Source organism: Tupaia chinensis, unplaced genomic scaffold, assembly GCF_000334495.1.
Source record: "Tupaia chinensis unplaced genomic scaffold, TupChi_1.0 Scaffold148587_1, whole genome shotgun sequence".
NCBI lineage: Eukaryota > Metazoa > Chordata > Mammalia > Scandentia > Tupaiidae > Tupaia > Tupaia belangeri.
In genome coordinates, this window is record NW_006208436.1 from 1,985,868 (window position 1) to 2,002,074 (window position 16,207).

The window sequence follows — 16,207 nt, forward strand, 5'->3', positions numbered from 1 at the left end:
CCGCGTGCGCTTCCGCTGGTGGGGGGAGCGAGCGAGTGCTGCATTGGGCGGTTGGCTGTAGCTAAGTGGTTTCTAGCGCCTCCCACCTCATCCCCTGGCAGAGGCTCCGGCGGGCGACGAGCGCTCGGCAGGGAGCGAGCGCCCAGTGCACTCGCCCCCCGCGCGCGGGCAAGGACGCGCACAGGAGAGTCAGCTGGGAAATGTAGTTCTCTCCCCACCGCACGCTGGTCTCCACCACCGCGCCGAGTGTTGCGAGGTGGTGACCGCCAAGTCCTCTACACCCTGCATGCCAGAGTGGAAGAGGGAGAAAGAAAGAGAGGTCCTCCCTAGTGGGGCCCCTGGCACCGAGATAGCCAACTGCGCGGTTGCGGCAGCCGGGATTCGTCCTTGGCAAGATTTAGTAAGTACTTAGTTATCTCAGGGACCCATACCCTCGCGAATAACCAGTAAATTAATCGTTCAACAAGAATGGCTTGAGGACCTACCGTGGGCCGAGCGGTGAAAAGACAGAGTTAAAAGTCATGTGCTCTTGGATACACTAAACAGATCTTGTTTTGTTTTGCTTTTCTAGTTTTTTTTTTTAATCATTTTTGTTTTTACAATACATCTGAAAAGTATCCTGTAATACCTCGAAGAAAGAGGGGCTGGCAAGTGGCTCTGGACTCCCACATGACTGACTGCCTTTGAGTCCCCAACGTGGCAGCTTGCTTTCTTTTGTTTTGGAGAGATTTTCATTGTAGGGCGCATGCGCTCGCCAGACAGACAGAGAGAGACATAGAGACAGAAAGCGAGAAATCACCCCCCCAGGGGGGATGGTCACGCCGCAATCCCTTCTCCTCCATTCTCCTCTCGGGATCTTGGGCACGCACCCACACGGGCCCGGAGTGAGTTTTAAGCCACGGGGTCCGGGACAGGAACCGCGGTCGACTACGTGGGAATCCAGCGACATAGCCATTACGCTAACTGCTGGTTCCCGCAGCTTGCTTTCTTACTTTCTCTGTCTCTCTCTCTCCCTGGTCAAATTTAAATAAGAAAGTAAGTAAATAAATAAATAAATAAAATTAAGTAAAATAATTCTTAAAAAAAAAAAAAATCCCTAGAAGAAGGCCATTATCTCGGTTTGGGAGAGTCAAGGGAGACTCCTGAAATTCTATGCCAGTACTTGAAGGATGAGTTAGCCTACCTCTCAGAATGTTTTCTTTTTTTTTTTCTCTACCATCTATGGGCCTCAAAACTGTATTTGAAAAACAGACATGGGGTCCAGAGCAGGCTGAGGCCAGGAGATAGTGTGGTGATTGAGGCGCTGGACTCCCACATGGTGAACTGCACTTTAGAGTTCAGGACCTGACAGCTTGAAAATAATGCCAGGCCCACGTGTGTGCCCAAAATTTCCACAGGAAAAGGAACTGTGGTCTAGCCATGCCCCTTAGCGGTTGATTCTCACTTTCCCTCACACTGTCTCATTCTGTGTCTCTCTCAGAGCACAAAACACCAGTAAGGTAAAAACCTTTAAAAATAAATAAATAATAAAAAGTAAAAAAAGGGGGGGGGAACAGACATAGAGAACTCTACTTTCCAGGGCACTTATACCATTTTCTTGATTCCATGTTGGAAATTCTTGAGGCTAGGGGACCAGTAGATGTAATGGTTACGTCGCTGGACTTACACTTAGTCAACAGCGTTTCTGGATCCAAGGGCTTCAAACTCATACCAGGTGCATGTGCATTCATGCCCAAGATCCTGTGAGGAGAATGGAGGAGAACAGATTGCCACATGGCCATCCCCCAGTTTTGTGATTTCTGGCTTTCTGTCTCCTGTCTGTCTCTGTCTCTCTGGTGAGCACATATGCCCTATGGCAAAAATCTCTCTAAAAAAAGAAAAAAAGAAATTCTTGAGGATAAAATGATAATTAATTGTCAAGCTGATTAACACCCAGATAGTATTTCACAGTTTTTCAGAGTTCACATTTATTATCATTTGATCCTTAAGTCAATAGTCTGATCAGAATTACCATTCTCATTTTAGAAAGCAGAAAATTAAGGCTTTAGAACCATGTGTTGCAAATTCTATAGCCAATGGCCAAAGTTGGCTCTTAAATTCAAATTAATTAAAGTAGAATAATCGAAAATTTAGTCTTCAGTCACACTAACCACATTTTAAGTGCTGAACCTGTGGCTGGTGGCCATGGTATTGGACAGCAAAGATCCAGACGGTTTCCATCATTGAGGAAAGTTCTAATGGACAACATGGCTTCTGAAATATAAATGACTTTCCACAAGGCTGTCTTGTCATAAAGTGAACTGGAACCTAGATCTCCTGTTCTCAGGTCTGAGTCTTTTTCCACAGCATCTTCCTGGTTGAAATTTGTATTTACGTAATCTATACTGTGACCCCAGTTCTGATACAATAGAACATACAGAAGAAGCTTCCATATGGTGTTCTAGGAGATGCTTTTATCCTTTCCTATGGAAAAATGTTTTTTCAGCCCTGCCTCACATGATATAGTTTCAGATTCCTTCACCCTTATGACTATCTGAAAACACACTCCAGTGGAGTAAGGTGGCAGCTAAAGTGTGGAATTCAGAACTGATGATAACTTAAACATGGTTTTATAGGCAAATAATGGAGAGGGATTTTGTTCTTCCTTGTCTTCAATTCTTGCTTAAGAGGACATTCTATTATATTTTGGTAACCTCATCTCATTGAACTTTATGTCATTTCCAAAAAACCTTCAAATCAAGACACTTTTTGTAAAATATTTATTTATTTTACTTAATTTTATTTGTTATTATTTATATTTATTTTTAATTTTACCACAGAGAGACAGAGAGAGAAAGGAAATGTGAGAAAACATGCCACCAGGTCTGGGACTCAAACCTCTGTAGGTCTTGTGAGAGTCTAACACCTTTACCACCACACCACCTGCCCACCCTATTGAGACATATATGATATGCAGCTGCAACCTGAGTAAGACTGAAATATTGCACAGTAGACCTTAGTGTAGGATATTACATAATGAGTATTGTAAAAAATCATTAGAACCCAGAGACCTGGAAAAGTCTTTCACCTTCTTTTCCTACATCATGAACCCAAATTCGTCACCCAGTTCTCTTAAAAGAGTAAGTAGTACAGGTTTTGTAATTATTGCACCTCTATAAGTATACTTTTTATTTAAGATGTCTGAAACATTTAAAATAATCTTAATGGCTAAACTTACCAGTCTGATGTAATGAAAATTAAGAGTTTGGGGATTTGTTTTTTAGAGCTTACTTTAGTTCAGGCTCCTATTATAAAAATACCATAGACGAGGTTACTTAAATAACAAACATTTATTTCTCATAGTTCCAAATGCATGGAAGTCCAAGATCACGGCATTGGCAGATCTGGTGTCTAGCAAGGGGGCACTTCCTGGCTTGTACGTCGTAGGCTAGCAGCCTTCTCGTATATCCTTAAGAGTTGTCCAGAGAGTGCATTTGCTCACCAGAGATACAAGGAGACAGAGGGGGAGGATAATTACAGTCACTTCTCTACTTCGTCCTTCTTTCAGGATTTTTGGACACATATGCACATGAGCCCAGTGTGTTTTTCAAGTAGCCAAATTGGGGACTTGAACTGCATAGTCAGCCATGTGGGATCCAGCTCCCCTAACCACCAGACCATGGGCTGACTGCTCTTCCTCTTATTTTAAAGACACTAATTCCATCATGTCAGTTCTACCCTCACAACATAATTAGTTCCCAGAGTCCTCACCTCCATGTACCATCACATTAGGGCTTCAACACATGAATTTGCAGAGGGTGGGGTGACAAAAATATTCAATCCTTAGCAGATTTTAAAAATACATAATTTTTTTTAAAAGATATTATTTGTCCCATATAGAAGTCTGAATTGTTAGGTGTTTGGCATGTTGGAAAAGGCAAATAAGGCAAAAAAAAAAAATTGGTTTTTCATTAGTTATGTATACTTTAATGTTTGGGAAATATATTCTGTCAAATTTATGAGTTTGAATATTAATCAAAAAACAAGTGAGAGTGGTATTTGCAAAAAATGAGATGGTAAAATGATACTAAAAGCTTAAGGAAAACTGTTTTAAATTTTATGAGTTAATTGAATACCGATGCAGTTAAATAATGCTAAGTTTTCCTTTTGTGAATTAATTTTCTGCCCTCTTCAGGCAGATAAAGCTCAAAACATAGTGAAAGGGATGATACATTCTAAGGTTCCTAAATGTGCTTGTATAACTGGAACACACTGTTGAGAAATTGTAGCAACTAATCCATCACAATGACCCTCAAAGAGAGTAAAATAAAGATAGCAATGAAGTCACAAGAAGTAAACCAGCTCTGTCCCCATTTCCTGCCATATTACAGTATAAATGCATTAAGAAGACTTTCCAGTATGGCTCAGCCTAATGAAGTGTTTAAGGAAAGGGGCACTTTGGGATGCAATGGATCTCTAAAGGATTAAGGTGATGGGTACCCAACTCTGAATTTTCTGATAATCATTTAACTTTATAGTGAATTTGAAGAATTTTTGAAATGTAAATGATACATTGATAAATGTTTTAGATAAAATAAGACAGGCTCTAAAAAAGGACTATTCTTGGGGCCAGCAGGTGGTGTAGTGAGTAGTGAGACGCTGGACCCCCATATGGCCGATTATTGTTCGAGTCCTGGGCCTGGCAGCTTGCTTTCTCACTTTCTCTCTCTTCTCCCTCTCTATGTGTCTCTCTTATGGGTACATATGCCCTGTAGAAAAAATATTTAAATAATAATAATAATAAGTAAATAAAATAGGGGCCAGTATATGGTGTAATGGTTATGTTGCTGGACTCCCACATAGTGGACTGCAGTTCAAGACTTGAACTCAGTGACTTAAAACTCATACCAGGCACATGTAGTTTGTGCCCAAGATCCCAAGAGGAGAATGGAGAGGGTCTGCAGTGTGACCATCTCCCTTTGGGGGTGAATTCTCACTTTCTGTCTCTCTGTCTTTCCAGTGAACGCACGCACCTTACAGCAAAAATATGTATCTCTAAAAACATAATTTAATTTAATAAGTATTTATTTTTAAAAGGGTGATTCTTTTTAAAAGAATCATTTATTTTTAAAAAGAATTTTATTTATTATTATCATTATTATTACTATTATTACTTAATGTGCCATAGGGTACAAGTGCTCACCAGAAAGAGAAAGAGAAAGTGAGAAAACAAGCTGTCAGGTCCAGGACTCAATCCACGATCAGCCATCTGGGAGTCCTGCACCTTAACCAGCGCGCTGCCTGCTGACTCCAGAAAGACTCTTAATTTAATGTAAGTCTATTGTTTTAGATTCAAAGGGTACAGTCTCACAGTTAAAAAATTCTCTGTGTTTTCACCATTCTGGCAAAGTCGTGTTAAGTCAAAGAGAAAATGGGGTAACTGCTAATATGAAAAAAACTAAGTTTTTGCCTATGCCAGTCATGTCCATTGTCATTTTTAACTCCGAGTAACACTCTTTTAACAAGGGTGAGTAAATCTTTTTTATGTTTTTAGATAAGGACTTATTTTTTCTGAAAGAATGTGACCTCAGAACCCTGTAATTTTCACAAATGTAAGATAATTGAATTTTTAAATTTTTAAATGATATTTCAATGGCAAAATGTTGATAATTATAAAGCCTAGGTGAAAAGTATGTGAGAATGCATTTATACTAATCTCTTTACTTTTGCATGTAGATAATATTTATATTAAAATAAAAGGTTTTAAATGGTGTTCAGAGGTCTTGATGTCTCAAATAAGTTTGTATAGAGAAATAATTCATTGAATACATGAAGTTTTCATTTTTTTAAAAAATATTTTAGAGGCTGGCAGGTAGCATGGTGGTTAAGCCACTGGACTCCCTCATGGCTGACCACAGTTCAACTCCCCAAACTGGTGACTTGCTTTCTCACTTTCCCTTTCTCTTTCTGTCTCTCTCTCTGGTCATATTAAAGTAATAATAATAATTGATAAAATCAAATAGCTCTTTAAAAAATAAATTAAAATTAAATAATTATTTTAAAATGTTTTAAACATTTTAATTTTTTTCTTTTTGAAATAAGAATGTATATTCTGGTTAAAAAATACTTATAAATGTGTTTTGTATAAAAGCTAAAATGTTGTAGCCTTTATGATTTCTGAACTGCCTAAACAAATTAAATTGTTTCTACCAAATAATTTTTTAAGTATAATACTGTACACAAAAGAAAATTTTTATCTTCCATGGTGCTAAGAACTAGCAGCAAGCTATGAATATACTAAGATATGATAATAGTAGATGCTAAGATATCGAAAACATAACATGTTCAATGAACCTATGCACAGTTTCTCCAAGTCATATGCAAGTGTAGTGTGGCATTTGGGACATAGTCTTTTTTGAATCTGAAAATATGCTCTGAATACATCTTGCTTATTTCATGTTTATTTCCATCTGTTTCTTTTTTCTTTTTTTTTAAGAGAGATTTTTGCTATAGAGCACATGCACTTACTAGAGAGACAGAGAGACAGAAAGTGATAAATTAACCCTTGTGGGGGGGATGGCCACACTTCAATCCCTTCTTCTCCATTCTCCTCTTGGGATTTTGGGCACATACACACATGCACCTGGCATGATTTTAATGCCTCTAGGCCTGGAACCCAAACTGCATTCGACTCTATGAGTATCCTGTGACATAACCATTACACCATCTGCTGGTCCCAATATTGACCTGTTTCTATATAATTGGATTAAGCTAGAAATCAGTAACAGAAACTTAGCTAGAACCCCCCCAACACACCCACTCCCGCCAAATATTTAAAGATTAAAATAACATACTTCTGGGTCAGCAGGTGGCATGGTAGTTAAGGCTGGATTCCCACATGGCCGGCCACACAGATCAAGTCCTGGACCCAGTAGCTTGAAAATCACACGAGGCACGTGCACCTGCATGCCCAAAATCTAGAGAGGGGAATGGAAGAGAAGGGACTACGGTATGGCCATCCACCCCTGGGGGTGATTTCTCACTTTTCCTCTCTCTGTCTCCAGAGAGTGCATGCACCCTGTGGCAAAAACCTAAAGAAAAAAGAAAAGGAGAGAAGGAAGAAATCTCAAGAAAAATTTTAAAATATTTTGATTGAAAATGAAAATACAATTCACTATAAGTTTGGAGCTACAATGAAAATAGTGCTTAGTGAGAAATGCATATCATTGAATACAATATTGTATTCCAATATTGAATATTGGAAAATAAAAAATATTTAAAATCAATACTATAAATATCCTCATTAAGAACCTATAAAGAAAAAGTGCAAATTAAATCCAAAGTAAGCTCAAGAAAAAAAATAACAATAATTACAGCAGAAATAAATGAAATTGAAAACAGGAAATTAGGGAAAATCAACATAACAAGAAGACCAAAACACTTGATAAATTGTTAGCTAGGTTAACTAGAAAAAAGAGAACAGACACAAATTGCTGAGAGCAGAAATAAGAGAGTTGCTATCACTACTGATCCATAGTAATTAAAAGCACAATAAAGGAAAATTATGAACATTATGTTCCAAAGAAAAGAAAAACATACCAATCCCTTATAAGACACACTGTATTGAAGTGTACAAAAGGAAAAATAGTTCATCTAATTAGGCCTGTTTTTATTAAAGAAATCAAATCAGTCTTCAGTCACCTTTTAAAACACAAAGTACTGGACCTAGATAGGGTCACTGGCTAATTTTACCAAGCTTTTAAGGAAGTAATTATACCAATTTTCTATAACCTGTGCACAAGGTGTGATGAAGAGTTACTGACTTGAGAGGACTCTGTAACATAGAATTGAACACCCTGACAAGGAGACAAGATATCATGTGAATCTGCTGATGCTATGGCTTTAGAACTAAATAAGAATTGGTGGCTCATGCTAAATGAAATAAAATTTCCATAATTTCCATGGCAGATGATGGAGGAAGAGGAGTAGGTATACTTGAGTAAATACACTATATTAAACTCAGAAAACCTACCAGGTTATAATATTAAAACCTACCAGGTTATAATATTCCATAGCAAATCCCTGACAATATGGGCACTCCTCAGACCAAGTTCTATTCCTGTGACTAGGTCTTTAATTGAATTGGTCAATAAGCAAGGTGCTTAAAGGCAGATGTCTTGTGGTGTGTTGTGACCCCATAGGAATGTTTTTTTCTTTTCAATAATCATGTGCCATCACCCTAGAATAATGTAATTCTAGTAATATAAAGAGCATACATTAGGTAAGCAACAGAAAGCAACAAGAGATATCACAACACAATAATATACAATAAATCCTGCATAATTGTGTATAGTACACAATAAAGTACAAATTTAAAAACAAAATACTCTTGTGTGATTGCGAACTTCATGTAATGAATACTAATTGACTGCTGGAATGAGACACACTGAGAAAGGGGATCTCAAGACTTGCATGGGGGACCAGCAGATGGCATAATGGCTATGTCGCTGGACTCCCATGTAGTCAACCACAGTTCGAGTCCCGGACCCTGTGGCTTAAATACACATGCGTGCGTGCCCAAGATCCCGAGAGCAGAATGGAGGAGAAGGGATTGTGGCGTGGCCATCCCCCTGGGGGGTGATTTCTTGCTTTCTGTCTGGCGAGCGCATGCACCCTATAGCAAACCTCTCAAAAAAAAAAAAAAGACTCACAGGGACTGAGAAGGAGGATTCCTTTTTGCTTTGGAGAATTGGTCATTAATCCAAGATCGTGAAACAGGTAGTTTGTTAAGTGAGAACTGACTGTGAACCATTTACCAAGGTAAGGAATGTCCTAGAATGAAAGGTGCCAATCTTACTAAAATAGGCAATGATGGCTCTCCTCTGTGTGCCAGGGCCAGGATAGGTAAGGCCATTACAGAACTGGGCTCTCTATAGTAGTGGGGTTGATCAGACTTGAAATAATAAAAGCCAAATGATGCCAACCAATCATCAGAATCCAGGTGGATGTAATTATCACAGTAAGTATCAATGTTGAAGAGGCAGCCAGAGAGTCCTGATACTTCCCCCAAAGGAACTTACCTCCTTTTACTTAAGTAACTGGCTCTGAGGAAAGAATATTCAAATATTTGTTGGACACAGTGTCTGAATTAACATTGATCCTGGGACCCAAAGCACCTGGGAGTATATGGGATCCATGTGACAATGGAATCCTGCCCCAAGTTTTGGCTCACAGCAAGTTAACGATGTCATTTGCTTGATCCCTGAATGTATTAGAAGACAAATACTAGTACTTCATACAGTCCTCCATATTGTGACCCTAGCTGTAGGGTAAGAATTTTATGATGAAAAAGATCAAGCAGAGCCATCTGAAACTGACTCTACCCCTCTGTCAAAATAGTAAATATAAACCAGTATTTTATCATGGTGGTGGTGGTGGCAATGATGGAAGACATTAGTGCCATTGTTAAATAAAAGTTTGGAGGGGGCCAGGTGGTAGCACTGTGGTGGCACAGCTGAACTCACATGCAAACAGTACTATTAGGAATGCTTTTCTCTTTGTCTCTGTCTCCATTTCTTTCATAGATAAAATAAATCAATGAGTTTTTAAAAATAAAAGATACAAGGATGTATGAGTCCCATTACATTTATATAGAACATAAAAAATTACAGTGGCTCATCATAAACTGCACTAAATAGTAGCCTCAATTGCAGTTGCATTGCCAGATGTGTTATCTTTTCTATTGCAGATGAACATGGCCTCAGTTGTGTGGTATGCCAGGCAAACACATAATTTCCTATACCTATCAAGGAAAAATAGTAATAATAATCAGAAATAGTTTACATTCACAGGGATAAAAAATCCAGTATACATTTATAGTTTTGACCCAGAGCTGTTTATTCTTGTTTTTTTGTTACAATGTGAAGAGATCAGGACCATCTAGATGTCATGGAGATTATCATATTAACCCATTATATTGATGATATATTTATCGTGCCAGATGAGTGAGAAGATGCTAGCCATTGGAACCTTTGATAATACATAACGTTCTCCACAGGGCAAGAGATTCAGGGACCTGCTAGATCAGTAATCCATGTATGTATGTATGTATGTATGTATGTATGTATGTATTCCATGAGAGAGAGAGACAGGCAATTCTAACAAGGTCTTCAGACTGCAATCCACCCTCAACCTCAGCTTCAGCCAGCCTGGACCATGGGAATGTGTGCCCAAAGTGCAAAGGGAGGGCTTGGAATGCAAACCTAGGTCCTTCACATGTGGGTCCAGCATTGCAGAGCTTCATGTTCCCTTCGCACCCTGGTTGGCCCTACCTCAGTAACATATTTAGTTCCAGTAGTCAGGAGCATGCCAGGACATTCCATCCAAAGTAAAGGAAAAATTACTGCATACAAACCTCCCAAACATGAAGAAGAAAACATGATGCCTGGTAGGCCTCTTCAGATTCTGTAGACAGTAAATTCCAACTGGGAATACTGCTTCCACCCAGTGGTGGGAAAGTGAGCAGAGCCATCGAGCACAAAAGGACTTGACTCTGTAGCCATATGCCCAAATTAGTGCAAAGGTTTCAGAGGTTACTCTTAGGGAAAAATGCTGTGAGGCATATAGGGCAAGCACAAGTTGGGAAATCATAGCCCAGGCCCTGGGGCATTTAGAATAAAGCAAACCTACATTCAGTATAGAATTTTGCACTTTTTTAAAAACAAAAATAACTTGTTGTATGAGAGAATGATGTATGAGAGATGGAGCACCTGACCATGAGGCAAAATCACCATGTGGTCACAAGTGCCACTCATGAGCTGGAGTTTTATTAGAACTACCAAGTCAAAACAGTTAGTTCTAACACTGGAAGGTGTAGTTGTAAGCTATTGTAAATTGGAATTGGTTTATTCAGGATTACTCAAGAGCAGGACTATAGGACTCAAGAAAATTCCGTAAGCAGGCAACTCACATCCCCGTTGACTTAGAGCTATCCATGGCTTGCTGTCAGGTAACACCTGCAACACTTAAGACCTGTATAAAAAGAAAGAAAAACCCAAACTTGCTTTACTTTTGTGGATGCAAAATGAGAATGAATGGATGCCGTCATACAAGTCTACTTGGGTGACATAGAAAGCCAGTTGCAAGCAAAAATCTTCCCATTAGGTAGAATTTCAAATTATGTACCCAGTTATCCCTTTGTGTAGAAAAAGTGACCTGAATTTAGAATATATGTGGACTTGTGAGAAATGACTTGACTGGCTGCTAAGGGGCCTGGTAAGAAAAAGATTGGAAGACTGAGTACAAAGGGTAGAGGCATGTGGCATATGGCAGTGGGCATGAAGTGTGAGCATCTTTACGCTGCATGTGAGTGCCACCCCAATGCTGGCACATGAGCCAAGTGGCCATGGTGGGCAGAGATGAAAGCTATTTATAGGCTAGATAGCATTGGTTCCTATTTACTGAAGCAGATCTGGTGTTTCTGTTACTGCCAAATATTCATCCTTTCAGAAACAGAGACAAAAACTGAGTTCCTGACATGACACAGTCCCTTAAAGAGACCAGCCAGATAGCTGATAGCCAGTTGATACACTGTCCACAACAGTCAAAACTTTTTTACACAAAAAAACCCTTTTTACACTGTACACAATAATAGACATACTCCAGGTAGGAGTCTGTCTTGTTCACACTGTCACTTTTTGAGGGCTACCAAAGGTTTCACCCATTGGCCTTCATGCTTTATAACTCTGTGGGGGGATTGACTTTACAGCAAAAGAGGTAGGGAGTAAGTCAATGATCATAAAATTCACAGGTCTTACAGCACACTGAATTAACCAGAAGCTGCCTGAATGATAGATTATTGGAATGGCTGGTTAAGTATTGATAGTATCAGCTTGGAGGTCATAATTATTCTAAGATACAGTCTATGACTTGAGTTCAAGACCTTTTATGGTACCATGCCCTCCATAAAAGAATGATAGATCTGGGAACCAATGAATGGAAATAGAAGTGGTCACACTTGCCATTACTCTTGTTATTCTCTTGGATTTGAGTTTTCTTTTTTTAAACTTGCTAGAATGTGTGTGCTCTTGCCAGAGAGAGACAGAGAGAGAGGGAAAAAATAAAGTGAGAAAGCACCCCTCATGAGAATGTGCACGTTGCAATCCCTTCTTCACTTCTCCTTTCAGGATTTTGGACATGCATGCATGTATGTCCCGTGTGTTTTTCAAGACCCTATTTCCAGGACTCACATTTCATGGTCCACCATATGGGATCCATCCACCTTAACTACCACTCCAACAGGTGGCCTGGATCTGTATTTTCTGAGTAATTCCTGTTGAATTATAAACTGCAGCTACCACCCAGCCATTGTGGGTTTCTTATGCCAAAGCCAGCAGAAGAGTCACTCTTAGAGGCTACTAAGCCTGATCACTCTTCAGTCAAGAACATGCTGCCTCAGCTCTGGGAATACGGACAATAGGCAGTTTTTAACTGTCAGCTCCTTTAGGTACTATTTCAGCTGCAGAACTTCATTGCCCATAGTCATGCCCTTTCTTAAGCAGCCCACACTCAATGACTTAACAGTCATCTTCTAGCAGCTCTGAAAAGTTCCCTGTGGGGTCAACTGATGTGCAAAGACACTCCTTAGAAAACACCCCGCATACCATACCAAATTTCATCTCAGAGTATGCTTCCTGGGAGAACTTATAATGAGTTATCAAGAGGCCCCCAAAGAACTTACTGACTCTTGTGGTAATTGTTACTTTTAATTTTTATGCTGTTTGAAAGCACTAACATAGGTGAAGGAAATTATATTATGGGTCTACTTTTAGGAGTGCCTAATGCCTTTGGGAGAGTCAAACGAGGTGTGGGAGATACAAATGCTAACTCACTCAACTTTATCTAGTTAGAGTTGTTTGTTATTAATAAGCAGGCAAACTACTTTTGAAATGGTCATGACACAATGACAATATTTTAAATATGGATATTTTGAAACGTTCCCATTGTTACAGGAGTTTATTACTAAATTGATACATGTCCCTGCAAGAATCCACATATACCTATAAATAGAATTTTCTGTCTTGCTTAAAAATCTTCCAAAACTTTATTGCTTACAAAACAGGATATCTTTGGGCCAGCAGATGGTGTGGTTAAAGGTGCTGGACTCCCACATGACCAACCACAAGTCAAGTATGGGACCTGGCGGTTTGCTTTCTTGCTTTCCTTTTTTCTCTCTCTGTCTCTCTCTGGTCAAATTAAAAAAATAATAACAAATGGAAATAAATAAATAAATAATTATTTTTAAAAATTAGGATACCTTCTAATTAATTAAAAGCTAACTTACTGATTTCAGGAATATAGAAACTTGTTAGCTAGATTTCAGTGAAAATTTGGCATGTATAAGGAATGATACTTAAAAATTAGTATCAGAATTTAGCAGAGCTAACAATGTAATTTTTCTTTCAGGGTCTATTTATGTGCTTTTGTTTGACCAAATATTCTCTTGGGTTGTTGGAAAAGTCATGATGTATTTTTTAGCTGTAACAATCAAATATTGAAATAAGCTTTACTTTTTTTTTTTTAATTTTGCCATATACGTACATGCACTCACCAGACGCTCAGAAACAGAAAGTGAGTGTGAGAAATCACCACCCAAGGGGGATGGCCATGCCACAATCCTTTCTTCTCTTGGGATTTTGGGCATATACGCACACATACCTGGCGTGTGTTTCAAGCTGCTGGTCTGGGACTTGAGCCACACAGTTGGTCATGTGGGATCTACCTGCCTTAATTACTATGTCACTGGCTGGCTCTAAGCTCTATTTTTTTTCTTATAAGTTTATTTATTCCATTAGTGAGAGAGACAGAGGGACAGTAAGACATATAGCATCCATGGATCATGGCATCAAGCACCCTGTTGGAGGTGCTTTTTGTCTGCATGTGCCTATGATCTAGGGTGGCTGCGGCTAGGGGTGGATCATGGCATCAAGACACTGTTGGAGGTGCTGTCTTTTTCTTATGGAAGAAATAAACCTTAAAAACTGTATATAATAGCAGAATAGCATATGTCTCATATACAGCACACACATACTTAAACTATCAGGCTGTAGAAAAAGACAGGATGCATCTTTGTGTAGAGAAACAGAAAAAATACATCATGACTTTTCCAACAACCCAAGAGAATATTTGGTCAAAATGACTTTAAAAACAAAGCTTTGTTGGACCAGCAGGTGGCATACTGGTCAAGGCACTAGATTCCCACTTGGCCCAGAGAAGGGATTGTGGCGTGTTCATCCCCTGGGAAGTGATTTCTCCTTTTCTCTCGCTCTCTCTCTCTCTCTCTCTCTCTCTCTCTCTAGGGAGCACATGCATCCTTATTGGAAAAACCTAAACAAAGTTTTGCTGGATGAAATTTCTAAGATGCTGCCTTCTCAGTTTTACCAAATTTGGTAATTTGACATGGTTCATCTACTCTCTGTAATCTTTAAACATTTGAGATTTGAAGAAGTCAGCAAAAGTGTTGATGACAACTGAACTTACACTATAGAACAAAAGCTGAATGCAACTTGTACATTTAAGTATAGTTACATAAAACGAACTGTAGGCTCCAAACAATAGGGCCCCACTGCAAGAGGCTGGGGACACATGGGAGACCCAGGTTTCAGATCCTAGATAAACCTACAACAAGGCTAGGCATGGTAGGGTACACTTTTAGTCCTAGCTGACTAGGAAGCTGGAAGGGGGAGGGGGAGAGGAGGAGGAGGTTGTTATTGTGTTTGATAATTTTGACTTATTTCATGAAGGAACTAGTGACATCTTTCAGTAGGTAGGCTGAGTTTATCTATGTTTTAATCTGGTTCTTGGGTCTCTTATTGTTCAAGTATTATCCTATTCATCACATTATACAGCCATAATGTCCAAATTTTTTTTCTCATATTATCTTTTGCAGGTTAATTATCTGTCTCTAATTGTCCAGAGTTCTTCCAAAACACAGATTTTGTTATTTCTGTCAAACAACACCTACGAAATATTTTTTTCTCATATTATTTTTTGCATGTTAATTATCTTTGTCTCTAATTGTCCAGAGTTCTTCCAAAACACAGATTTTGTTATTTCTGTCAAACAACACCTACGAAATTAATACCACTAATTGATAAAAAGCTTATTTGCAAGGATATATATTCTGCTTTCTAACCTGTTACTATACACAGGTGAACAGATGTGTATAATGGCTTCTTTATTTAAAAAGGATACCTTGTTGGTTGAAATTAGTGGAAACATGCAAGTAACTTTCTGGGTCACGATTAAATACTCCCTATATCTAATGCAGCTTACAAGGTTAAACTGCTCCTTTTTCACTTGACATGTCTCTGTACTATACCTTTCCTCCTTCCCAGTCCCTGCCTCCTCCCTTAATAATCACATCACATGTCTCATTTATGTTATTTGCCATAGCACAGACTTTAATACAGGTAAGACCATAGTGGCTATTATGTAAGATAATTTGGGCCCAAATTATTATTTCTCTTAAGAGATTTTTGCTTTAGGGCTTGTACACTCGCTGGAAGAGAGAGAGACAGGAACAGTGAGAAATCAACCCCCAGGAGTTTGACCATGCTGCAATCTATTTTCCATTGTCCTCCTGGGATCTTGGGCATGCACACACATGTGCCCAGTGTGATTTTCAAGCCACTGGGTCCAGGACTCAAACCACAGCCAGCCATGTGGGAGTCCAGCGATGTAATTGCTATGCCATCTGCTGGTCCCCCAATTATTCTCGCTTAAGCAACTTACTGTATGATTGGTATTTAGAACTTTTCATATCGCAATTTCATGGTTTTAAGATCCACCTTTTTGACAAAGAGCACAATCCAGTGGGGGGAAAGAAAATCTCTTCAGCAAATGGTGCTGGAAAAACTAGATGTACACTTGTAAGAAGATAAAACTAGACCTTTATAGCTCACTATTAACCAAAATCAACCCAAAGTCCATCAAAGATCTAAACCTAAAACCTCAAAATATAAAACTGTTGGTGGAAAACACAGGGGAAACTCTTGGGAGACAGGAGTAGGCAACAACTTCTTAAATAAAACCCACAAAGCACAAGCAATAATCCTGAAAATAGACAAGTGGGATTACATCAGGTTAAAAAGGTTCTGCACAACAAAAGAAACAAGAGTGAAGTGATAACCCTCAAAATGGGAGAATATATTTGCAAACCATGCCTTCA